Below are 27,780 nucleotides of genomic sequence, written 5' to 3'. Positions count from 1 at the left end.
ACTGATAAGTAAACAGAGTAGTTATTTGGAGGTAGGTGGTATTTCAAAACAACACAAACCTCTATAGTCAATATCAGAAGACAGAACAAGGCTGAACAAATTCTAATGAAATATTCAAGGAGATGGAAGGTGAAATTGAATGTTGTTTCTGTCATTAAAGATGTTGTTTCTAGAAGTCTTTATATGTGTATGCAATTCAGAAAATCTGAAGCTTCTAGCTTTTATTACCAGTAATACTGACTAATTTACCACTGCCATCTGCCTGGCAATTATGGCTAGAAGTAGTGCATGCAAGGCAGATTATTTCTGAGAATGACATGATAGGACATGACTACACTGTGAGATGGAGTGTGATAGGGAGATTCCCAGGCTACCAGAGACCTAAGTTACAGATTTTCCATGCTTTTATGCACACACAAATGTATGCAAATGTTTGCATAGATAGACATCAGACGTATCTATGCACATATAGATGCAGAAATGCATAGAAATGAAACTTACATTATTTCATTATAGTAGAGCTTCATCAGGTTAGTGCAGTGTTCCCCTCTTGAATCTTAAATAAATCTCTCAATGTTTAAAAGGTAACAAACCATTCAGCATATAATGTTATTACAATTATTTCCTTTGGAAAGACTTAGAGCTAGGCTTGAACTTTTTCAGTTGACGATACATTGAAAGAGATGGTGCAGAAAGGACTTCCATCTGTGGCAAGTCCCAAGGGCATTCAGCCTCCAAAGGCGCAAAAGACCATATGCAACTGTGGCAATGATACCTGCTGGAGGACCACAGCATGCTCACCCTCTAGCACTAGCTCCAAACAGCTGGTGTGGAAAAAGGATGGGCAATGAACACCAGTCAGAACATTCCCTGCTGTGCTGTGGACCATTGCTGCCTGCTTTTCTTTCTCATTATTTCTGAAGATTAGGGGGCTGTCACTGTGAGCTGCAATAGGAGGCACTGCAAATTCACTGTAACTGCTTGTTAGGAATGAAGGCATCGGAGGTGAAAAATTACTGTGTATGCTACACACAGCTATTCTCCATGGAGGATCCAGTTGGCAGAGAAGCACCGCATTCTGAAAGGGAGGCTTTGGGAGTAAAAGGAAGAAAATGTATCTAACCAGAGGAAAAATGAAGTTATTTTCGGGTTGACTGTGGGAAAAGGGTTGCCTTTTAAATCTTGTGGTAAAACATTCAAGAGTAATAACAATAATAATGGTAATAATACATGTATCTATATTGTACATTACTCCAGGCATTCTTCCACTCTAATACGGTAACCTGATAATAAGGATGCATGAAAGTAATTCAGTATTTTCATTTATTTGTATCACAGTAATGGCAAGAGATTTGAGAACCTAGAACAGACACTCCAGTAATTCAGTATAGGATGCAATTCATGCACTGATAAATTTATATTCTAACTACGTGAAACAGCCAAAAGACGGGAGGGGGAAATACTTTCACCTCTGCCCTAAACCTCGGATTTCCTCATGCCTGTAGAGTTTGTATTGGAACCTGGAAGCATGCAGATGCATGCATGTAGAAAGCTCTCAAACACTGAAAACACTGGGAGCTGGTCCTCCAAATTCCAGGTTGCTCAGGAATATAGAGGGCTGAATTAGAAATTAAATGTCAGTCTGCCAGATGACTCATCTACAAAGCCAGCTTCTTGAAATGGTTCCCCTTTAGAGTTCAGCTGAGACTGCTGGACTTGTAAGATGCAGTACTCAAATGTGGGAGCTCTAAACTAGCTATGTTGAGTACTCATACCCTGTTAGCCTTGTTGGCATGGAGAGCAGAAGTGATGGTGTTCTGCTGACCCTTTTTATGCTGGCAAAGCTGGATTTTTTTTTGCTGAGCTTGCTGGTGTGAAACTCACTTGGCTGTGTCTGCTGAACACATCTGCCACAACAACTTCAGCAGGCTCTGTGAAAACAACATCATAGACAGCTAGAAAAGTTGTGCTAAAGGGAAAATCTAGCAAAGGTCCTGAAGAAACTGTTGCAATCATTCACACCTCCTAAGCAAGAGTGAAGTATCATGCAAGTCTATGTGAACAGAACAGCTGCAATCATAAAAAGGCTGTTACAGAATGAGGAGTGACTCTGTTGCATTGAGGAAAAAAAAAAAATCAACATGGAAAGAAAAAATCCATTGTGAAGTATAAAAGCTGTACCAATTAGATCTCTAATATACAGCCTCTTGAAGTGCCAAAGTGCATTTTTAAGTAGTACATTTTTTAAAATTTTATTTAAATAGATGAAATGATTAATGATATGGAACTAATCAAATAAAGACAAAAGACTATCAAGAAAAAAAAAAAAGAGAGAGAAGGGGGATTATTTTTAAAGTCTGAAAGCTGGGCTTTATTTTCATGAAGAGTGTTGTGTGTAAAGGTTCACTACACTAACCTAAACATCGCTGTTATGTTGAGCTTGAAATCAATGAGAGTGCTTTAATGTAAAAAAGGGAAAAATTTGACCCGGTGAGCACAGTTAAATTTATATTAATCTGGGATGTGAACTGGTGTCTATGTGAAAATCTTCTTCTCACTAAGCTTCATCAGTACAACTGTTCCTCTCACCCAGCTTATGCAGTTCTGAGTAAATAAGTAATAGCTTTAAAAAAAAAAAAAAAAAAAAAAGCAAGCTTTTAAACATCTTCTATGTTTCCATGCAACAAGAAAAAAGCAAATGCTATTTTTCACACATTAATATCTGGTGATCTATAGTATGTAATAACTAATAGGATTATTACAGCACCTAATCATTTCATTGTATATCTGAATGCGAATACACAAAAAATCTACTGCACTGACAATATAACAGAGAAGTAATAATGGCATTGAAAGTAACTGCACATATGAGGACATGTACAACAGTGAGAAGACCAGAGATACCCAGAAAATTCTTGGTTACCTGCTGTTTTTCCAAAAATTCTCATGTTGTTCAGAGGATAAAGTTTGTATCCATATGTTCCTGAATTTTTCACTGCAGTGTCTTTTGCTATTGTAAGTGGAAAATGAATTGCAATGATTTTTGTAGGAGCATGTGGGTTAAAAACAGCTGAAAGACTATAAACAAAGGATTATGATAGCGACTAGGGGAAAAATATCTAGTAGGGTAATGAAGGGTGCAGTTTCAGGATTGTTCCTATTTAACATCTTCATTAGCAATCTGGAAGAAAGGATAAACAGCATGTTAATGAAATTCACAGATGATACTAAATTAGGATGAATCACAAATACTAGTGAGGACAGAAACATAATGCAAAGGCCCTAGGGAGAAATACAGACAGGAAATAACAAAATGAGCCACAACTTGGGAAAAGGCATTCCAATACATTAAAGCTAGAGAAGTATGAATCAATGTGAGGGAAAATCCACAAAGTAATAATGCTGCAAGACATTTAGTGAGCGACGTATTGGATATGAATTGCAATATAATACGCAGGCAATAAAAGCCAGTGTATAGGCAGAAGAATGAAGTCATGGATCACAGAGGCAATAGTTCCTCTAAATGATCTGTTCTCACTGAAAATGGCATATTCTGTCATGTAAATGAAGGAGTATTGATGCTGAAGGAGACTCCCAAGTCAACACAGCTGTATTCAGTTGCAATGGCAGGTATTCTAGCCAAATTACTCTGCAAGAAATGTTGGAGAAGGAGTGGCACATAAGTGCATGGAAAGCCTTGGATGACAATGAGATGGAAGTCACGCTGATGGCAGGAGCCACAGGCTGAACCATGAAGAGGTTTTTACAGCCTTCTTACATACCAACCTCATTTTCTTAATGAAAGACAACAGATATCAACATGACATATCATTTTCAAAAGGAATGTTGTTGGTGGTCACTTTTTTGTTGGTAAACAGTTTGTCCTTCTTTCCCATCACCTAAATATATGCAAGGGCTGCTCTGAAAGCAATGGCTCCTAATTTATTATGTTGACCAATATATTCAGAGGTGGATGTTGGTGGGATGTCAGTAGAGGTTGAAGATTACCACCAGTTTTCCCTTATATTTTGTTGCTGCGTGACAGGTGGCGGCAGAAGGGTATTATGACAGAATAGTGTCTGACATGGAAGTAAGTAGGAAGCAAAAGTTTTGAATTCCTCCATGTGGAAAAAATGTACCCAACTGATATTCATTGATGCTTGTTGAATGTTTATGGAGACCAATCAGTGGATGTGAGCACATTGAGGCAATACTGAGTGATGCAGTTCAGCAGTTGTGACAGTGGATCAACTCCACTGGTGCAGATTCTTGTGAGCATGGCATGTGGTTTCTTGTTCATTGCTTGGTGAAAACACATAGCTGATATTGGTGACTATGTTGAAAATATTTTGTAGCAGCCAGTTTGCTCAATCAAATAGTTGTACTGCTTTCTTTGTATCTATTGCATTTTTTCATAGAAATAAGTAGGAGGCATTACTTGCAGAGAACCCTATGTTGAAGGAATATATTATATACAACTTCATATCAATATTGTTCCTCTTCCTGTGGTAAAATTCTACCAGTGATCAGTTGAATGTTGCTTAAAGATTACCATAAGATAAGGGAGAGAAAGAAGTGTTAAAAGTGTATCCTCATTTTTGGGGTTTTTTTAACCTGACCCAACAATATGAAAGAGTGAATATTCACTCCAAATTCTTTTTCTTCTTAGTATGCAAGAATGCAAGAGTAGAAAAATGAAAGGACTAGATAAACAAGAAACCCTACAGTCTGTTACCAAAGAATGGATTGAAAAGGAAGTCAGAGATATCGTGGAAGCTAAAGTTGTGTCAGGACACCGAGAAGAAAAATTCATATACAATAAACAACCTTTGGCTCTGAAAGAATAAATTGCAGTTTACCAGAAGCTGAGACTTAAAAACATGGATGTCATTTTGTATGCTTTCTCTATCTTATTCTCTTTTGTGGTACTTATACCCACACATCAGATAGGGTTATAGACCTAGTACTGTTAGGTTGACCTACTAAACTCACAGGCACACAGACACAGATGTACACAAAAGGAGCAAGGATTGGGATAGCTGCAGATCTAGAACTTATGATGGTTTATTTGAGGGGATGTTCTCTTGTCAACTGCTGTTTTGCAGACAGGATCTAAATTATGCTGCAAACACTGAGATCTGTGGCACTGAGAAACTTAGGAACAATTTCTTGAAATAAATATTGAAAAATAACTGAAAAATAACATATATGCCATTGTAAAATAACTTATATTCTAAACACTTTAACAAAATCTAGTTTCCTTGGATTTATCTTCACACAGAAATGTATAGCATACAATACAATTGTTAATAAAAAATTATGGTTAATAAAATATGCATTTGGTCTGCAAGGCTATTGTATGATTACTTATTTGTTTAATAAGCACTCAGTTTAAATTATTATAAAATTAAGCTTTTTCAAAATGATAACTAAGAGCTGGACTGTAACAAGAACAGAGAAGCTGGAGGGACTTCACTCTGCAAAGAAGAAATTCAGCAGATATTCTTGTGTGTACATGACTGCTTCTGTAACTTGCAATGACTTATGTGTCTGTCTATCATCATTGTCTGGTGTTTGGAGGGAACTGTGTGTCCTGTACTGTACATCACTGGAAAAGCAGGAAAGGTTGGTTGAAGGCATTAGATTAGATTAGATTAGATTAGATTAGATTAGATTAGATTAGATTAGATTGCCTTACCCACAGCAACTTATTTAGGTACACTTGTTCCACCTTCTGGTGTTTCACAGATGCTGAGAATTCTGTTACCAGTGTTAGATATATTCATGGAAGGTCACGTATATGCTTTAGTTAAATATTTATTACAGATTTCTCTCTCAGGTGAGGGGAATAATTTTAGCTTTGGAGGAACTTATAAGGAAAGTAGTAGGAGACACACAAATATATTTACTTATTTTATGCAAAATTAGAGTACATGTTAAATGTGATCCTAGAGGAAAGATTAAGGAGACACCATAAAACCCAGACTCTAGATTAATAATATAAATTTAGAGAGATTATTGGGAAATGATAACCAGTTTATTTAATTATTAAAGCAATTTGGATTTTCAAGACTTATGAAAACTAAAGGTATTCATAAAATATTTGCTTTCTTTTAGAGGATGAACTTTTCTTCTCCGAGGTGAACTCTATTAACTTAGTTAAATTACTTTTTCATAATATTTTTACAATGTATTTAGCTAGGAACTTGAGTAATTTTCTTTATTACACCTGTAAAGGATAAAGAATGATATCTGCAAAAAGAGCCTGCAGTCATTTTATTCTTAGACTTACTGAACAGTTACGGAGACCAAACAGTGGATGTTAGCACAGAGAACATCCTGGTGAGGGTTTATGTTCCTCATTTTGATCCCCATCGCAGAAAAAGGTCTGCATGAGCTCTGCTAGCAGTTATCCCACAGCACCACTCAGAGACAAGAGCCACAGTCAATAAAAATAATGTGCTTATTACAGGAGCCGTATACAGGCACGTTTGGAGAACAGAAGTTGATAACTCATTAGTGTGTAAGTTAACCCATTGATTAAAAAAAACCAACAACTAATTTATATTAAACAGCTTTGGTTTTTAATAAGGATATTATTACCATCTGTTTAATTCTGTTAACTAATTGGCTTTAAAAGTTAATTGAGTGTTTATTAAAGAATGCCGCATGTGGAAAAGCCCTGATTCTCATGGTAAAGTACTACAGTTTGATACTTTTCTACCATTTCATGGTTGAACCTTGTTGCAGGCCTTGTCTTTCCAATTCCTCTGCTCCATATGTCTGGTTCCTCTGTCTAGACTTCATCCCACTCAGATAGGTCCCTCTGAAAGAGGTGATGCAGTGACAGTCTTCTCAGCAGCAGTGCCAGATTGGCAGACTGGTAATTTACCATGCTAGTACTGGTGTCCATAGAGCTAGAATAGCAGTTCACTTTAGTCTAAGCCTAAACTGGACCGTAATTTTAACTCTGTTTGCACTCAGTGGACAGCTTCAACCTTTGACCCAACTCAGAAGAGGCTCTTTAATGCAGTATATTTTATTTTTCTCTGTGGCTGAGATTACCACAACACACGACTCCTTGGCTTAGGATGAATTACTATTTCAGTAATAAAGATATACTTTTTTTCACTTATTGCTTTAGTCTTTTCTGTTTCCAAAATGGCTTTCAGTCCTATGAGGAAAGGCTGAGAGAGCTGAGGCTGTTCACCTTGAAGAAGAGAGGGCTGCTAGGTGATATGGTAGCGGCCTTTCAGTATCTAAAGGGGAGCTGCAGGAAAAAAGGGAACAGACTCTTTAGAAGGTTCTGTGGTGATAGAACAAGGGGAAATGGTTTCAAGCTTAAAGAGGGTAGATTTAGGTTAGATATAAGGGAAAAGTCTTTTACAGTGAGTAAGTGAGGCACTGAAACAGGTTGCCCAGAGATGTGGTGGATGACCTGTCCCCGGAGACTTTCAAGGTGAGGCTGGATCAGATCCTGGCAGCCTGATCTACTTGTAGTGTCCCTGTTCATTGCAGGGTAGTTGGACTAGATAACATTTAAGGGTCGCTTCCAACCCTAAGGATGCTACGGTTCTATGATTCTGTGCTTCTTGACCAACAAGAAGCCACGAACTATGGATCATAGGAGGGCCTGATTTCCTGGTTTCTGGAAATGTTTAAGAATTATAACAAGAACAGAAAAGTCTATATTATACTCAGCTAAGGTAAAGAACAGAAGAAAGGCACACTTACATACTCTGTACTTTAACTATACAACTTTAATCATCCACTTCTATTTTAAATATAATAATACAGAGTTTTATGTATGCTAAATTTAACTTAGAAGTGTAAAGAAATAACACTTTGGGAATTAATGAAAGAGGACAGAAGATCAAATTTTTGCTCTACTGTATATCTGTTAGTCGTACACCTGATGTTTTAGTACTAGTACAATTTCTTGTAGCTTTCAGCACAGCTCTCCAGAGTATCCCAAGTATGCTGCTTGATACTTGCCCAGTAAGACTGAAATGACACTAAACTAACTATATGCGTATTTGAATTTACAGCTTTATCATGATGTGAATACAATTCTCATTTATGCTTGAACAAATACTGCCTGATACAGAACGTAGAGTGATATGGCATTTGCTTCCCCATGGTGCTTTTCTACACTGCCACATTTTGTAAAGTGATAATGAAAATGAATATCCCATGTATTGGGCATGTTTGATGAAACTGACCTTATGTATTAAGTTTTAGAGTAGCAGAAGATTCAAAACATCACTGTTTCTTAAAGCTCGAGAGAGTAGTTGGACATTTCTTTATCTCCCTTTGGTATATTCAGTATCCTTTATTGTCCTTGGGTACTATGCATAGTTACAAATGGAAAGATTGATAAGCACAAATATTAGAAACATATTATCTTGAAGTTTTGCATATGCCTTGGAAATTTATAGCCTACTGCATGTGTGAAATAATGGATTTTCTTTTAGATAGCTTATCAGTGAGAATAAAGTAGTCCATAGACAAAGAATGGAGTTTTATAGTTTTCAAGAATTTTAGCTCATCTAAAGTGCTGTAAGACAATCTCTGAATTTTAAAAATACCACCTGCCAGGAAGCAGACAAGCTAAAGTGTATAGATAAAAGCACCCTATAGCTACATATGGTAACAGTATGAGTAAAGAAACACAAGCATACCATTACTGGAATAGAAATATCTAACATTGATAAATGTTGTGTAGATTGCTAATCTATAGAAAAATTATTCTACCAGTTACCAGTCTTCAGAGCTGGGAAAAATAAATCACTCTTCTGAATTATATTAAACAAGTGCAATAGTTATTTATGCTTAATAAAAATTTGGTAGAAAATAATTAGTGTAATAAACTATCTGTTTGAGAACACTGGGTTTGCTGGTCTATCTCAGCTGAGCTCAAGTCAGCAAGACTGTGACTCAATATTTGTTTAGAGAGCAGTACCAAAGCAGATATTGCACTGGTTTCAGATTATGCAAGCATGTGCTTTATGATAAGCATATTTCAGAATCGACCAGAGCAGCATTTTTTCTCTAAAAAAAAAAAAATAAATTTCTGAAATCTATTAAGTGATTTGACTGCATTGTAAGCAGTTTCCTGCTCTGTACAGAGTTTAATGAAGTTTAACATGGTATTTGCATAAAATTAAAGAAATGGACATTTCATTGATCATATTACACTGCATAATAACTAATTTGTCATAACAATAAGTTTAGTTTACATGTCCTGCAGAGAGATGGTCTTGTGAGAACCTGATGACACTGGGTAATCCTGTTAATGTCAGAGGATATGAGAGTTCATTCTGGTGTGCATACTTGTGAAAGAGGGTTCCCTTTTATATGTACCTCAAATACATGAAGACAAACTTAGCTGTCCATAAAACAACTTTGGAAAAAGCCTCTTTGCTTAGACCTGTACAATTTCAGAGCTCAATTTACCAATATCTTATGGAAGAGAATATATAATCCCTCTGTTTCTAATGCTCCAATATTACTAAAGATAATAATTACCAGGATCTAGAGACAGCTTCTGTGTGTTATTGCACAAGAGAAGTATACTGACTATTTTTTGAATAATAGGCCATAAAAAAAAGGCACTGAAGACTCTTTTCCGCAACATCCCTTTCTACATTTCACAAGACCTAATCTTCCATTAGGAAAAATTATATTTCTATTCTTTCATTGCCTTTATACTAGAATCATAGAATGATAGAATTACTCAGGTTGGAAAAGACCTCAGAGATATCATGTCCAACCTCAACATCAAGTCTAACCTCCAACTAGCGTCCATTCTTCAAACAGATAGAGAATTTGTAAAATGCAGCATGCAAAAGATTTGCTTTAATGATCCCCCCAAAGTTACTAAAGAGCTATTCATGACATTTGCTATGTAGAAGAGCACAGATAAGTGGTGCAGAATGAACAGCAAGAGCCTATTCCACAGACATGAAGCAATAAGTATAGCTATTAATTGCATTAAAAGGCAATTGAAATAAAACCGTAGACTGAGAAAAATTACATTAGGGGCCCTGGTAGAGTAGCAGCAAGCAGGGCTGCTTGATCCAGTGAGCATATCAAGCCGAGACAGTAGTTAATGTGAAAGAATGGATGTAGAGCAAAGCCAGAATGTGCTTCCACCATCTCTTTTCTGGGAAAATGAATAGTAAGAGAGGAGATTCTCAGCCTTTTTTTTTTTCTTTTTTTTTTTTAAATTGATCTGCATCACAACAAGGAAGAGAGGATGTCCTGGCACTACCACTACAATACCCAGCAATATGTAGAGGGTCATACTCTGAGAAAGCTACTCTGTGCTTGTTCCAGTGATTCTCCAGAGTCTGGGAAGACTCCGCAGACTCTCTCTTCTTGCAGAGAATTTAGAGGAATGTTGGATGAAACCCTGGTGATGAGTCAGACCTCTTCCCATTGCTCTGGATGCACAAATTGTCTCTAAAAGCAGGTACTTAAAATTCTTTCTAATACTATAGGAAACTCCAAGATAACTACGTATGGAAGAGATCCACACACACACATAAAGCATAGAAAAATCTTAGTATTCATGATAGTGACAAAGGTATCTAAAGCACAGAAGTAGATAAGTACTTACCTCATTAAACAAAAATTCCATATGGCAACATGGAAGGTTTATGTTAAAGAAAACATAGAAAATTAAAAGCATGAACAAGAAAAAGAGAAATCAATACAGGTTCCTAATATTGTTTTTTAATATTAGAAACTTACTGAATCTCAGATCCTGGAAACACTTCTGTCAGTACGTGTAACATTATCGAGTTTCTCTGAGTTGGCTGAGACAGTTTAGCTGGGTACAGTTATTTCTGTGAATAAAACCATCAAGAAGACCACTGCTGACAGCAAAACTGCTAAAGGCAAAGTGAATGAAAAAAAAAATCTTTCATGTGCAATAATTAATATCACAAACATGAAGTGGAGCAGATTGAATTATCTGTAGCACAGCTCTGTAGAGAATTAAAATTCTTTAGAGATAACTTTGAATGGTAGGATCCCTAAAAGATAACTTTCAACTTATAACACCAAATTTGATTAATGGAAAATGGCATTACAAGGTATCGTATGATAGCATCTGATATTTTACAATAGGAAATGAATTAAATGATGATTAATTAATTACAAGTGTAACATGATAGTGATATCTGTAATCAAAGTGATTACATTATAACAAGATCAAATAACATAGTGAAGATATGTATTTGAAGAAATAATACTGGTTAATACGTACCAATTGTTTTATCTGCTGAATAGTGCATCATGAAGTGGCTGATAAAATAACATTTTTAATGGAATAATGGGATAAACATTAAAGAAGCATTTAATTTTTCTCCTAACTACTGACTTCCTCAATTATTTTTATTTTTATGTTAGGTTACATGTATCTGTACTTCTTCAGCCCAAAGGAATTTTGATGTGTTTAAACTGTAGCTCAGATTGCTTTTGTGCAATTCAAGTGCAGAAAAAAACATTTTGTGGAAAACATATATTTGCTAAAATTTAATATACACTGAATGCAGGGAACAGTAAGTGTAACTTTTTTTTTTTTTTTTTAACAGAAAAACATACCCATGAATGAATTTGTTTTTGAATTTTCTAGTTTTGTGAAATATTTAATCAGTATTATTTTGGGGTTGTTGGACATCTTGCCCCTACCCAGGCTTGTAAAATGCCTTCAGACAGAAATACTGTAAAACAGTGTATCCCTCCAGGTTTAGATCACTGTCAGCGCCTTGAAATCATAGCTACTTCCTTGATTTATGCAGCACTGCCTAATGACTGTCTAGTGCCAGCTTTCCTTTAGGACTTCACCCAAGATGACATGTGTAAGCCGGCACTTTCAGCCAGTACAAAAATGCCAGGCCTGACTAAGTCCTTACAGAAGTGCTTAATTTATCATTCTGCCCCTAATTTTTCCATTCTTCAAAAGGTCCAGGTAATTACATACAAAAGACATTTGGAACCAAAAATGATCTGATCTCTTTAAGCGGTCTCAAATTATACCTCTCAAGAGAAACATCTAAAATCACTTTTGAAAAATTTAGGTCGAGTATCTAATTAGAGCCCTAAGTTACCTGAGAGTATCAAGCTTGAGCTGTGTAATGTCAGACACGTGCCTTGACAGTTTGGTAATATTCAGTGGTAGTTTGAACTTCCAAACACATGCCTGTAAAAATAACAGGGAAAATAAACTTCTAAAAATCACAAAAAACTTTCTCCCTTTTTCTTTCTCCCTTTTGTATGCTGAAAGCCAACAGTTTTCTTGCCAAATATATTTAGTAGATATTTTTAGTAAATTTTGTGAGCCTGACACTTTCATGACAAAGTACAAACTTGTCAGAGAATGCAAGTGTGAAAATGTAAGTGAGAGAAATGGAAGAGTAAGGTGCTTCTCTATCCATGTTTCTGTTTAGAATTCACAACACAAAGTGGTTTACAAAAAAAAAAAAAAAAAAAAAAAGTTAAAAATATGCAAAAATTTTCTTCCAATCTCCTGAAAGAAATCCATAATTGGTTTTACTACAGAACTACCCTGGCATTGTTTTGTCCTAATGTCACCCCAAGACCTGGAGGCTCTGGGAACTAGCATGCCTGGCAGACAGTGCTCGTAGAGGAATGACTTTGGTTTGTCACACAAGGAAGTCTCCCTCCAAGATCAGATACAAGTATAAAATCTGAATGTCTACTTATAATCCATCTTACTCCCCTGACCATGCCTCAAATATTTGCTCACTGCATATGGTTAGCATAAAGCTAGACAAATGTGGCATGTTAAACACTCATTTTGATCCTAGCCACGACATCTGTTAACACTTATGGCACTTCTGCCAACTCAGTCTAATCAGGGTATTGCTAAACTGAAGAATAAGAGATCTAATTTCTATTCTTCTCTCCGCTACATGGAGGGAAGATTCCAAGTTTCAGAAACCAATATTGCAAACATGGAAGACAGTAAAACTGATTTATTCCTTAGAGTGCTACAACTTCATCATTGAGAAGTGTCATAGAAGTTCTGTGATCAGAAGAGTAGAGTGGGGCTTCCAATGGATATCTGCATTGGAGTGAGGTTTGTTTTTGTCTGATAAGGATCAAATGTCAAATGAAATTTTATCTTTCTTTGATACAGTTATAAGATCTCTCTCAACCTTAAATTTAATCACAAATTAATTATGTTTGATCTTTTCCTTAATGTGGATATGAATAGAATCCCTCTCCAGTCTGCAAGCTGCCAGTATTTACGCTATTGATAGAGTGCACTGTTTATGACAAATCTCCTGTTCTGTAAAAGGTGGCTGAATCCGGCTGACTGACTGGTTTGAAACATTTCAAAAGGACTCATACACATGCAGCCATCACAGGGTTACTGAAGTCTCATATCTGTAAGGAACCAGGTGAAAAATATCTACAAGGAAAATGCCATCCTTGATATGTAGCCATTCCTGAACCGAATACACAGGCAGGCTATACAAATCAGGTTATCACATTTTAGTGTGAATTTTATGATAGCATTCATTACCTTAACAAAAAAGAGCTGAACTGACTTTCTTCAATCTATTTTAAGTGTATTGTGAAGCAGAAAATTGTTGCTATTTGCAACTTACTGTAGTTTCTTGCCATGGTAGATTATCCACACTTGGATTCTAGTTGCACATATTTTATGGCTGTGTCAGTGTCACCTACTTCAGCTACCTTCTCTACATATCCCTATTGCTTCTGAGAGAAAGCCTCCTATACTTCAGAATTAATCCAAATAATGGCCTTTATTTGAAGTTTGAGTCGTGATGATATACTCTCTGATTAGTTTCTGAAGTGAGAAGGTACAGTAAGCAACATTTCCTCTGTCAGTGCTTTAGATAAAATAAACTGAAAATTGCTTTTATGTCAGACATGGTTGCATTGTCCTAGGAGAGGTAAGGAGAACCTTCTGCATCAGAGGAGCTCTCTGTTCAGTAAGTGCCATTGCATAACTGTGACCTCTGGCCTTCTTCCCTAGTACTCTTAGCACAACTGTTTACATGGCCTTGCATACAACCCTGAATCAATCCCCACAAACTATTCTTTTCCAATGAAAAGTTATACACATACAAAAAATTTTACCTTATACCTCACAAATATCTGTACATATTATAGTTGCTGTTACATCTTTCCCAGTAGCCTAATTCCACATAAGAACGTCTTCTGTGATACTTATGCCATTGACTTGTGGAATCAAACTCTATAATCCAGAGATGGGTTATAAAGCAGGTATGTTTATTCCAGCGTTGCGCAGCGCCGGGTGCAAGGGGGATAGCTCCTCCAAACTTACACAGCGACTTGTAAAATCGTGACACAGATATAGGTACATTTAATATATAGTCAGTGATTTCTCGGAATTCTGATACATAGTCAATGATTTCTTAGACTTCTAAAATATAGTCAATAGTTCTAGGAATTCTGATACATATTCAATAGCTCTTTAGCATACCGACCCCCTCTTGTCTTTAGCATGCAGACCCCCTCTTGTTCTTATTAGGGGGAATGCAACTCCTCTTCTGGTCATCCTTGAGGTCTCACTCCTTATCTGCATCCCCCCTGCTCTCTCAGACCCCTTGTTTCTTTTACTTGTTACCTTTAAGTTTCTTTTACTTATTTCTATAAATTACCTTTAAGTTTCCTTTACTTGTTTCTATAAACTACCTTTAACTATCCCCCTTTTAGCCCCCTTTATTCCGAATTCCAGCAGAGCATCTGTTTCCTGCTTCACTGTTCACCATCAGACCCAATTAGGAAGTTTGTTTAACACATATTTGAGGATTCTTCTTGCATAGGTCATAATTATGACTTCCCACAGCAGATTTCAGAGGAATAACGAGATATAGAGCTATCTTTTTGCACTCCGTGGGGCCGTGAACACACATGAAAATTGCCTTGAGTAGAACAATAAATTGTTAACACTAATGTCCAGATAAAGTACATCCCTTAACTACAGGAATCCTCTGGCAAATCTTATCACAATGATCTTAAAAAAGGACAGTGTGTTTTCATGAAAATTACTTAATAAAATCAATCCTGTTATATGCATGCAATCTGAAATCAATCGAATCAATAGATTCAAAGGGAGAAGTGCACAGGTCTACAAAATTTTGATACCTTGAAAGTGAAATGCTCTTGTATTCATAATTTCCTAATTTCCATCTCATTACTATTTTGCTTATAACTCTAGTTAGACTGATTTCAGAAAGCCGATCAAATTTCAAAGACAACCACTACTAAACAAAGAAATACTTTGTGTTGTCAAGATGCTGGAAAAAAATGTAATGCTGAATGATAGCCAAAAGAACTGGAATTTTTTTTCTAGTTACCAGATTGTTTAAAAATCTTCTCTGTGCTAATAATTTCCACTTTAACTATTTTGTTTTGTAACTGCTTCTTAGGTTCCTTTCATTTTGTCAGTCACATAGGCTTCAAATTCAGATATGCAAGCACATAAAGCACAACAAAGAATATACTAATCTTATTCTGTCAAAAGTAGATTCTGTTTCTTATTCCCCAAAGCCAGCCAAACCTGAGCTAGGCTAAAACTTTATACACAGCAAAAGCAGAAAAACACACATTCTTATCTCTTGCTAAAATACAGATCTGAAATATGAGGAAAATATATTCCACACAAATATTTCTTTCTCACAGCTTCAGCTGACTGCAAAAACACACAAGTAAAACATTCCCTTAGAACAACACAAGCTAATTTTCAGATATTTCAATGCAACCCGCAATTGTGAACTAAGAAGGGCCACTTCCTGTCATTTTGTTGCAAATTACTTGGCTAATAATGTGCATTCCACAGTCTCATGTAAATTTATGCAATTGTGTGATCATCCCTGAATCTGATCACATTCTTTCTGTCCACTACAACAGAGCAGGCTGCTCCTATTTGTTGTATATTCAGATTCCTGGTAGCTTTGGAAAAATGTTGTAAAGCACCTCCTGCCTGTTGACTGCCTTGACAGATGGGTTTTCTTCAGTATCTTCAGTGATGCTGGTCTTTTAGGACTCAAATTTTAACTGGTACAGTTTTAATACCTGCCTGATATTTTCTCAGTATTCTTGTTTTCACTGTCTCTTGTCCTAGAATTCAGCTTCCATTTTGACTTGAAGGTCTGCCTACCTGAACTTGAAAATGCAGAATAAGAGAGAAGGATTTTTCTCCGTTTAATTAATTCCTCAATGAATAAACCACTTCGATAAACTCAGGTCTTCAGGACTCCATTCCAGCCCTTTGGCTCACTTCCAAGTACATTCATATAAACAGTTGTAGGTAGAACTTGGAATGCCTTTTTAAAGGCAGACTATTTTCTTGTTAAATACCACACATAATACTTCTTTTTAAAGTGTACTGCTTTTTCTTTGATGTATTTACTACAGCTAAGTGTAGCCTTGAACACTGTGGCTGGCTGGACAAATTTCCTAGGAACTATAAATGAGAAACTGGAGTTCTTAAAAACCCATTATCTGCAAGGAGACACAAGGGTAAGGGAGAAACTCATCATTTTAGCTGAAGCTCTGTAACTACTGTATTGCTCCTATTGTCCTTTCAGTGTATTAAATTACCTTTTATTCTTTATTTTATTTTACTTTGTTTTATTTATTTTATTTTATTTTATTTTATTTTATTTTATTTTATTTTATTTTATTTTATTTTATTTTATGGTTACATTCCTGTTCTTATAGCCTAGAAAACAGTGTTTCTTCTTTAGAAGAACTGTTAAGGATGGATGCATAAGGATAGTAAGAGAAATTTGCTGATTTTCTCTGGAAAAACGCAAAGCTCAGGAGAGGGTAAAGCCATGGTAGAACATTTATACACTAGCTCATATTTCAAAATGGAGTTCCCTAGATTCAAGAAGACTTTTATGCACTAGAAACAAAATAAATGGCATTATTTGAAGACACTGTTGCATGCTCTCACCTATTATGAAGGTTCTTGCGGTGAATATGTTTATTCAGGATTAATGAGGCACGTTTATTCTTATTTATGCCAAAGAAAAGTAAAATCCAGCCTAAAAAGGGAAAGTTTAGCACATTTCACACAGTGCAGATAACACTTGAAAGAGGAAGACAGATTTCCAAATTTCCTACCTAAATATATTCTGAGAGTTTTGTTTTAGAAACCAAGGTAATTTGGAAAGGAATGACCAAACTTATTTGGAATTGCCTTTTTTTTTTTTTTTTTGCCAAAACACCTTATATTGTTATACATGTATCAAAATATACATGGATTCTTGCACACACCAAAATTGCCAATCTGAGGAGCGCTCCTGGCATACAATGTAGTTTACCAGCATAAACGGAAATGAGTCAGTAATGACCTCTGATGCTGTTTCTGCATGGATAAGGACATCTTTCTACCCTCTTTCCCCTCTTCTTGTCTGGAATATTCAGTGCTGCCATTGCAATACTAAGGCCATTAAATCTAATCATTAGGATGTACTGAAGAAACTAATTTCTTGTCTGAGATGTATGTGTAAGCATGTGCTCTTTTCACAGTGTTTGAGTGATTGGCACATCAAGATGCCAGTTACTGTCCAAGTATACATCACCAGTATATTGCTATTCCAGCAGAACTCATAACTGAAGGAGTTTAAATTGTCAGTACATACTTTTTGTCAGTTGAAGATGACTGGAGAAAAGGGAGCATGCATCAAGTTCTAAACATAGTATTTTTTCACCAAATACCTGATGATTTGTGGATGTCTCTCCAGTTCATGCAGCTCCTTTGATGAAAATGAAAACATAAGTTATAAATTCTGCTTCTCAATACAGATCACTCAAAATCAGACAGTGGTGTTGAAACTGTTACAATTATGAGAATATGGATTGAAAAGATGTCTGAATTTATATAGCTAGAACTAAAACTTCTTGTAGATTTTATCAACAAAGATGTTAAGCAATGTATTCTTAGGCGCCTGAAATTTTTTGAAAAAAAGTTTTGAAAAAAATGCATTCAGTTACAGGCAGATTTAATCTCACTGAAATGAATTTTCATTTATTTTCCAGAGAAAGAAAAACACTGAGAATCAATAAGTACAGTATATGATTATTTCCATAGTATTAGAAATAATAGCTCAAAATCAACAAAAAATGATAAAGACAAACTAGCCAGCAAGAAAGTAAAGGTGTTCGGCATAAAAATGGCTGCATTTTTGGCATGCTCAAGAGGTACAGAAGGGTCAGTAATCTGCTCTCCATTTGAGCACTCACTTGTGACACAGATTGTTTTGCATACTAAAGGTGTTTGTAAACAACTGAACACTAACAAGGATTGTAGGAATATGGAACAGAATGCAACTAATATCCAAGGTAAGGATATCTGAAAGACAGATATTCCCAAAACAGACAGCTTAATAGACCTGGTCCAGCACTCTAATTACAATTCATCAACAAGGCAGAAGAAGAAAGAAATCTACCACACATTAATCATATTGCTTTCTGTAACTCTGGAATCTACTATCAAACTGAGCATAAAGTGGATACAAACAAATTTTATAGCAAAATTGCAGGAGATTTATAAAGCAGGTACATTTATCTTGAGGTAAATTAAAGCTCTGCTAAAAACTGTAAGCTGAAGTCAGCAAGCTCTGAAATCACTGGGATTATGAGAGATAAAAGAGCTGTGGTTCTTACATTGTGTCCTGTGTAACATTTGATAGCAGTCTGTGAGGAATTCATAGGTCAGATTGCAGCCTCTCATCCTTGCCCCCAGTTCACTGAAGGGAAGAGGTGGGCGATTGAATCAGGTGGCAAAGAAGAATGTAAATGATGCAGCAGAGGAACAGAACAGATGGGTGTGGGAGACAAAACGAGGAGCAAAAGTGACAGCACAATCATTGCATTCTAGACAACTAAAAATATACAAATACTTTTCTATTTGTTTCCCTTGCTGTAGTTGCCAGAAAGTTGTCACATAATCACAAGCAGGAAGAGAAGGTAGCACATGCAATTCACACAAATGGAAGTTACAGTGAAGGAGATGCATTAATCACTTTAAATAATGCTAAAAGCCTGTACCTTACAAAATTCACGACCTCACCTGTAAAAGGAATCCCCTTCAGTTCTCCTTTGATGGAATGTATGAGATTTTAGAAGAATTGCCTCAGACAAAGTCAACTATTATAGCAGACATGAGGAAAATAGAAAGGAAGCAGTTTCTAATATGTAAGCTATATCAGATCTTCAAAGTGAAATCCTACGCCACAGGGATTATGTATATCAAAATTTTATTTTGTAAATAGAGTCATTGCAAAAGTCAAAAATTAAGGCTTATTTAAAGTTACTTGAAAAGTCATTAGAGAAACAGCTAAGATTTAATTTGTGAGGCTAACATGGCAGTAGTCTAGTTTATTGATTTTAGGGTGGAGAGAAACTAGAAAAACAGAAAAGGCATATTTCATTTATGCAACCATCTAAAGATTTATCTGTCAAACTGGAGCAGTATCTGTGTTTTCAAGATTGATTTGGTAGTTACAGTAAAGAGACTGTGGCAATAGATAGTGAACAGATCGTCTGGATGAGGTGCTATGAGATATGGTTTAGTAGCTTAGTGGTAGTAATGGTGATAGGAGGACAGTTGGACTAGATGACCTTGTAGGTCCTTTCCAAAACTGTGATTCTATGATTCTATACTGGATGTAATCAACAAGCATTCCTGGGAGAAAAGACCAAAATCTGTGTCTCTCTGTCCTCAACGATAGCTCACCATGGCTAAATAGTCATATTCTTCTTCTGATGAGTTACTGAACAAAGATCTCCTCTGGAAAGGAGGAAAGGAGTCTGCTTCAGCAGACTCTAAAGGAAAAGCCCTTTTTGCCTAATTCATATATAACTAGAGCATTCAAAAGCCCTTGGTGATGCAGAACACAAGAACAAAACTTTTCAGGTAAAAAAAGGTTAAAACTAGAATATCTTATTAGTATAACACCACTATGAGAAGGTTGTACTGATGTGTGGAAATCAAACTCTATAATCACAAAGTAGTTATAAAACAGGTATGTTAAATCACTGATGCTCATACGCCCTGGTGCAATGGGGACAGCTCCACCTAACTTGCACACCCTTAAGGAGAAAGCATACTACAGATATAAGCAGAACTAATACATAATGAATAGTTTGCAGGAATTCGTATGCATATTCATTACATTCCTGAGACCCCATTAGCATGTGGTCCCTCCCCCCTTTTGCATGCGTACTCCCACTCATGGTCGTGGGATTAAAGCTCAGCGTCTTCCTCCTCACTGTAAACCCTCAACCCTGTGGGAAGGTCATGCCCCAAACTGGTTCCAGCTTGCCCTGCTGATATCTCATCACCTCTCTTCCAGACATCCTCGGGCAGTTTTTCACAGCCTTATTTCTATGGACTTTATCCCTCTTGTTATCCCAGACCCAGTGTCTGCAATCCCCATTCTTCTAACAACTTCTACATAAGCTATCTTTTAACTACCCCTATCCCAGTTCCTGTGAAGTCCCTTTCTCTCCCTTACTGTGGAGCCCTTCTCTCTTTTACTATGGGGCCCTTCTCTCATCCTTCAGTACCAGCAGCTTTGCTTGGGAAAAAAAATGTGATCCCGACATACTCCTCTCAAAAAAAAGTTTTGTCACATACCTTCAAAAAAAATTCAAGTGGGGAAATCCTCAGTATGTGGAAATGTCTGTCTGAAGTATGAGGTCGACCATGTAATTTGTCTTCTTTATGAATTAGGTTTTATTACTTAAGACTTACTCTATTTATACCAGGCAACTCCCTGTTAATAGTGCAATATAGAGCTTGTTCTAAATCCTGTCTACCAAAATAGGATTAAAAAAATGCAGGCACACAAAATGGTATTTACCCAGAGTTTGAGATGTAAGTCCAAAAACCTCTTCACAGTAGTAAAAGAAATGCTTCTTTCCACTGGGCATCTTTGTCCTTGAGCAAAGCATTCCTTCAGATACGATTAATTCTGTCCTATCGCACATTGCCAGAACTGCTCTGGCTGGGGGACATAAATGTCCCTTCAGCCCCCTGAGATACATCATCACACAGAAAGTAAGCTGAGTATCACCTGTTGTCTCAGAGTGCCTCGCTCGCCAATTGTCAGTATGTGAAGGCATGTGCTGAATCCCCCAAGTGTAAGCCTAAATGCACATTTGTGGAAGCTCAGCATTTTCATAATTTCAGTTCACTGATAAATAAAATTGTCTAAACGTGGTATATGTAATTGATGAAATACTTCCACATTGCTGTGTAATCTGTTTTTTTTTTCTTAGCAAAGCCATTAAGTTAAATGCCTATGTTCTGTATACTTCAAAAGAAAATTGTTGGCATCTTTTACATAAATAAAAGAACTTCTGTGCTTGAGACAGTTTAAACTCATGGGTGAAACATCAAAAATCAATAATCATGTAAAAATAGCGTAATGAGAAGCCTTAAATATACTTGCTTAGATCAGTTACTGGTTTTAATTTAAAGAAAGTAATAACTTCTTTTTAAAATTAAACTTTCTGGAGTGTAATTTCTCTTTATATGTTTGCTCATTTTGTACATAAAATGTTTAAAGTAATATTTTAAAATGTCATTAGATATTTGTTAAATCAAAGTGATAACAGATAAGATCTCCAATTCTGTTTAAAACTCATGCGAGGACATTTGTGTCCTCAAATCCATTTACTCCTCCAGTGTGTTCAAATGTTAAAATATGCTATCTTTTCCTATGGAGTTTATCTTTCTTATGTTTTTAAAGCATCTGACTAAAAGAAAACTGAAATTAATATGGATAGTTAAAACTTTCCTGGTCTATAGATAAAGATAGATAATGTAGATAGAACAAAGGATTTCTGATCCTAAACTGAAAGCTTCAGGAATTCAATACAATACACAGAATAATGAAAATATTTTGAGCTGGTTCAGGGGGAATACTAAAATACTAAAATACGTATTTCTCTCTGTGCTCAATAAAGTGGAGGATAAAATTCTCTGATTAATTTGAGCTAACTCAGTTTTATCTCCGGCTACATACTCAGCTGAGTCTAAGAAGTAAAGCAGATTCAAGCATACAATAGAATCAAATACTGGTTTTTGTTTGTTTGTTTTCATTCTGTATAGTTAGAAAATTCCTTGACTGATTGCATGATAGCAAAAAAAAACAATCAAACAAACAAACAAAAAAACACTCTTAAAAACAGAAGAAGATAGCAGAGGTAGCCCTGTGGAGAGAGACCTGGGGGTCCTGATGGATGAAAAGCTGAATGTGAGCCAGCAGTGTGCGCTTGCAGCCCAGAAGGCCAATGGTATCCTGGGCTGCATCAAAACTGGGGTAGCCAGCAGGAAGAAGGAAGCAATTGTACCTCTCTGCTGTGCCCTTGCAAGGCCCCATCTGGAGCGTTGGATCCAGGCTGGGGGTTCCCTCCACAGGAAAGTTGTGGAGCTGTTGTAGTGGGACTGGAGGAGGGCCACAAGAGTAATCATAAGGCTGGAGAACCTCTCTTATGAAGGAAGGCTGAAGAAATAGGCTTGTTCATCCTAGAGGAGGCTCTGGGGACACCTCATTGCAGCCTTCCATTACTTGAGGGAAGCTTATAAGTAGGAAAGTGACCGACTTCTTACACAGTATGTTAGCAATAGGATAAGGGGGAATGGCTTTAAACTAAAAGAGGGGAAGTTTAGGTTAGATGTTAGGAAGAAATTCCTTACTTGAAAGGGTAGTAAGGCTCTGGCACCAGCTATCCAGAGAAGCTGTGGGTGCCCCATCCCTGGACACATTCAAGGCCATGTTGGATGGGACCTTGGGCAGCTGAGCTGGTGGGTGGCAGCCTTGCCCATAGCATGGTGTTTTAGAACTCAATGTTTTTTAAGGTCTTCCCCAACCTAAGCCATTCTATGATAAGAGATACTAAGTAGGACTAAGAATTGAATGTTACAGTGGAAAATCTCTGAGTTCTTATTTTTTCATGAACTTGACATCCTCTCTACGTCTGCTTTCCGAGAATGTGACAACAATGTTTATCTCTTCCACTTATTCCAAGTAAACAAACATATTCCAACACAATGAGATTTTTATTTATTTATTTATTTATTTATTTATTTATTTATTTATTTATTTATTTTCATAGATGTGAGGTCTGGTAATGAAGCTGGAACAAGTACATACTATTTTGGTTTGTCAGTGTTCTTTTATTCCACTTCAGGACATATTTTTCTGAAGATTTTCTACAGACACTGTTAAAAGATCTAGTAGACAAATAAGGATGATGAAACCATGAAGCGGTTTTTATGAGTGGGCTATGGGCTTTGGGTTTCACTTCACCAGTTGCCAGAATGTGGGGCAATCTTGATTTTCCACAGTGTGTTTTACTGCAGCTAAAGTCAAAGACTTGCAGATTGCACTGACAACCTGGGAAATGTTAGCCCTGAAGATGACAACCTTTAGAAGAATTTGAATACTCATGGTGTATGACAAGCTAAATGCTTCTTTCCAAAAAGGAGAGGTAGAAGAATAGGCAGGAAAACCTTGGGTAAATTTAGGGTGCAGTTCCACTTAGGATAAGTGCTAAATTGGAGAAAGTTTGGAAAAATTCCTGAATGACTCAAAGATTTGGAAACAGCCCCCCTTGGGGTTTTTAATCTGTTTATCAAAGAGATAAAAGAGAAATGTAAGGTGGGGGCTTATGTGTTTGCCTGTGTGGGTGTGTAACTGTCTCTCACACTGGAAGTATCTCCTGGCAAACAGAACTTTGATCAAGTGTTCTGTGATACAGAAGACAAAAGTGTAACAAAATTCAATGGTTTCAAGCTGAAGCAAGACAAATTTAGAGTGATAGAATAAGGCTCCAATTTTTAACAGTGAAAGTATTTAACCAGAGAGGACCTTGACAAAATTGCACTTGATTATCACAGCTGATTTCAGTTTTTCTCAGCAAAGTCCTCTAATGCCTCTGTAATTAATTCAGGTGAATTCTATAGTCTTTGTTATTCATGAGGTTGGTTTAGATGATAATTATGATCATTTCTGGCTTTGCTATCTGCTTTATAATCTTTTCTCTTATGTTCTATCAAATGGACATTTTCCTTTACCCCTTTTCTCCTAGCTCCCCAGTCCCTAAATATCCCTCCTTTCTACCTTCTTGGTCCACTGGCTTCCAGTCCCTGAGATCCAGTACTCCATACCCCTATTTATGTGTATGCTTTATTTCTTTGTCTCAGAAGCTGAACATGAGCAAATCAGTAGATTCAAACTGTAAGAGGTCAATGTTTTGGGTTTTTCTGGTCAATAATATTGCTACAACAAATGATAATTTCTTTCAGAGAACATAGGAGCCCTAAGCGCAAATAACACAAGCACAATTTAAGACAGGTCAGTTAGCTTTACTAACTACTCTTAGAGAGAACATTTATACAGCATCTCCTCTGCTCCCTGTTCTTTGACAAATTATTTTAGAGGCCTGACTTACATGCAATTTCAGGGGGGAAAAATAGTGAGGAAAATAGATCACTTCAAACTAACAAAGAACGTTTACTTTCTCGGGAACTTCTCAAAATCATTTATATGTTTAAATAAGTGTCCTTGCCTGAAGGGATGGACACTTCTTAAGTAGTCTGCTAATTGCCACAATTTTAAGAAGGAATCAAACAGTGAATATGTGACAATGTGGGGAGATGGCTCTAGGTGGAACTTGTACAAGTGGCAGAAGTGGGTTTGGGAAACAGTCACAGATTTAGCTTGCATTTGAAAGAAATGTTTATTGTCTAGGATAAAATTCTTAGCCAGACCTCTCAAATTTTAATAATTTTACTTCTACACTTGCACTAGGTGACTTAAATATCAGGAGTCTGAGAGTGGGCTGGAAATGATGATGATTATAGTTTCAGCATGCAAAGCTTTTATAACTTAGATTTTCTGAAGTATCTATTTTTTTAAGGGTGGTTGTATTTCTGAAATGTCTGTCTCTAGTGGTCTGCACTGAGGCAGAAACTCTCCATGTACTAGGTCCTACCTTTTTTTTTAAAAAAAAAAATAAAATAAAATTTGGAGCTCTTATTATGGTCTGGGTTTACATAAAGGAAACCTCTATAAAGAAGAAATGCTGTTCTGGTATAAGCTTTTTGAAATATAAATGGATCAGGGTCCAAATTAGGTCTTCACTGTGTCAGGTAAAATGGTAACAGGCAAACATAAGTATTACATAGCCTTAGGTATGACAGTCTGTTAAATGAATTTGTATGCACACAAGAAGTGTCTTTCTGAAACATGAAGATGCCCAAGAGAGACTCTGGAAAGGTTTTACAGACATTTAATAGTTCAAGACATTATTTGTTCAATAGCAGAAGAAAAAGGTTTAGAGAGCAATCAGATTTTCATGGACAAAAGCTAGTCTCTTGTCCTGAGGGGAGAAAAGATCATAGGCTATGATTTTTGTATGTGTTGGGAAGAGATACAGAAAAAACGGTTGACAGCTGGAAAAGCAAGTGAAGAGAAAGAACTGCTCATTCTATCTCATCTATTTTGTATGCTTTTATATTCCATTTTCTCTGAATGTGATTCCTAGCTTTTTCCTCCTCTGTCTCCTGTTATTTTACTCTTTCTTTTCACTCTCCTTAGCACAAAAAATAATGCTTTGTTATGCCTTTGCTCTGTGCTTTTCCTGTCTTGCTGTTTTATACCACTTTCAGTATCTCACCACAAAATTTCCCAAACTTTTTACAAGTGCATCCCCATTTTGATCTCATCTGTATTCACTCAACTGCTGTAGTCTCCCATGAAGTCTGCTGCAAATATTTCAGTGGTTGTGTAGAAGCTAGTGGGATCTGATTTCTACCCCTCCTTGTTAGAGGTATCTGCCACCATATAAAACTTAATAACTTTACCCAGGTAGTGATTCTTGAAATGCTCAAAAGGTTATAAATAAGAATTTTACCAAAAAACTGACCAGCTCAGAAACTGTGTGTGATTGTGTGGCAAAAATCTGATCAAGGACTGGGAAAAATGCTTTGAGATGAGTGTTCATTGAGAAACTCCAAGAATGACAGCAATGCCAATATGAAGGGGCATGTACTAATCTCAAAGGACTCTTGCAGTTTTTCTTGTCCTTACACCTTAATACAGTATCGTTTTTGAAAATAAATGAAGGGACAAGCCAATGAAACTAGTCTTGCATGAGAAAACAACTTATGTCTCTTCAGCTTATTTATTCAAGTTATGTGTGGAAAAAAAATCCCATATACCTAATCAGAACAATAGTTTTCTTTAAAAAATAACTCAGAGATATAACTAACATATAACAGAGATATAACTTGCTTGCTTCTAATGTATCTGTTTGTTTGTTTATTTTTCCCAGTACTGTTTATTTCATCCAGGATTTTGTTTAAGCCAAATAGCTGAACTGAATCTCAGCTGGCCTGGGTTTGTTGTATACTAGCAAGTTGTTTGTGTTCATAAACAAATGTTTTTTGCATGTGGAGGAGGGTGATGTGCTGGAATGTGTATTTTCACTTTTGACAGAGATTAGATGATGCCTCTGGCATAATGTTTTGTTGGCCTTGCAAAAATCATGAGCCTCAGCCTCTTAAATATCATGGAATTTTCATAGGAAAGACTTTTATTAGGAAATGTTAAAACAAATATCTAAGCATGGGATGGTTCAGAGCTGTCTGTCATACATACAATATTGATAGATTCTTGGCTATGTCTTTTGTTAAGTAAATGAGAATACTGGCATCATGAATTGTGGTTACATGCCTAAATGCAAAAGCTTCCCACGCAAAACCTGTGTTGGAACTTTTTAAGCTGACATGGTCGATAGAAGTGAGAAGTTCTGATTCAAAATAAAGAATCAGGACATCTGTTTCAAGTTTCATACATTTGGAGAAATATGGTGGAGGGGAAACTCAGTATTTTAATGTGACAAATACTGATCAATTTATTTCAAAATTAACTTTGGTGATAAACATATAAAGTGTAGATACTCAAACATTTACTACTTTTCCATAAATTCAAATAATATATATGTCTTAACTCCTTCTTTCACACTGAGGTTAATGTTCCCTGATATAATGGGGAGACCAGGAATAAGCTGCAATTCTTTCCAAAGGTTATATCAGGAAGGAGCATTTACATGATTTGACTTCTTGGTAGGGATACAAAGAAAAAAAATTAGAGCTCAGTACCATCATGAATACTGATGTGACTGTTGAACTATGCCTATGTTTCTGAAGGCATAAATATATTTCTTAAGCCTGCATTCTCTTTGACCAATGTTTAAAGAGTATACATCAATAAACATCTTAATCTTACTAAATTATTCAAGAAGGCACATTGAAAATCAGTAATAGTGTAGCTTGCTTTGGAAGGGGCATTTAATACCATCTTTTTCCAACCGTCAAGACCTTCTCCACAGGCTGCTCTCAAGGATTTCTTCTCCCAGTCTGTACCCATATCCGGAATTGCCCCAACTCAAATACAGCACCTTGCACTTTGCCTTGTTGGACCTCATTATGTTCCCATGGGCTCACTATCCAAGCCTGTCCAGGTGCCTCTGGATAGCATCTTTTTTTACTTTTATATCGACTACACCACACAGCCTGATGTCATCAACAAACTTGCTCAGGGTACACTTGATCCCACTTTCTATGTCATTGATAAAGATGTTCAAGAGCAGCAAGTCCAAGACGGACACCTGTGAGACATCACTTGTGTCTGGCTTCCACCTGGACATAGAGCCATTGACCACAAT

The sequence above is a fragment of the Coturnix japonica genome, chromosome 2, assembly GCF_001577835.2.
Source record: "Coturnix japonica isolate 7356 chromosome 2, Coturnix japonica 2.1, whole genome shotgun sequence".
Classification (NCBI taxonomy): Eukaryota; Metazoa; Chordata; class Aves; order Galliformes; family Phasianidae; genus Coturnix; species Coturnix japonica.
This window is presented reverse-complemented; position numbering follows the sequence as displayed.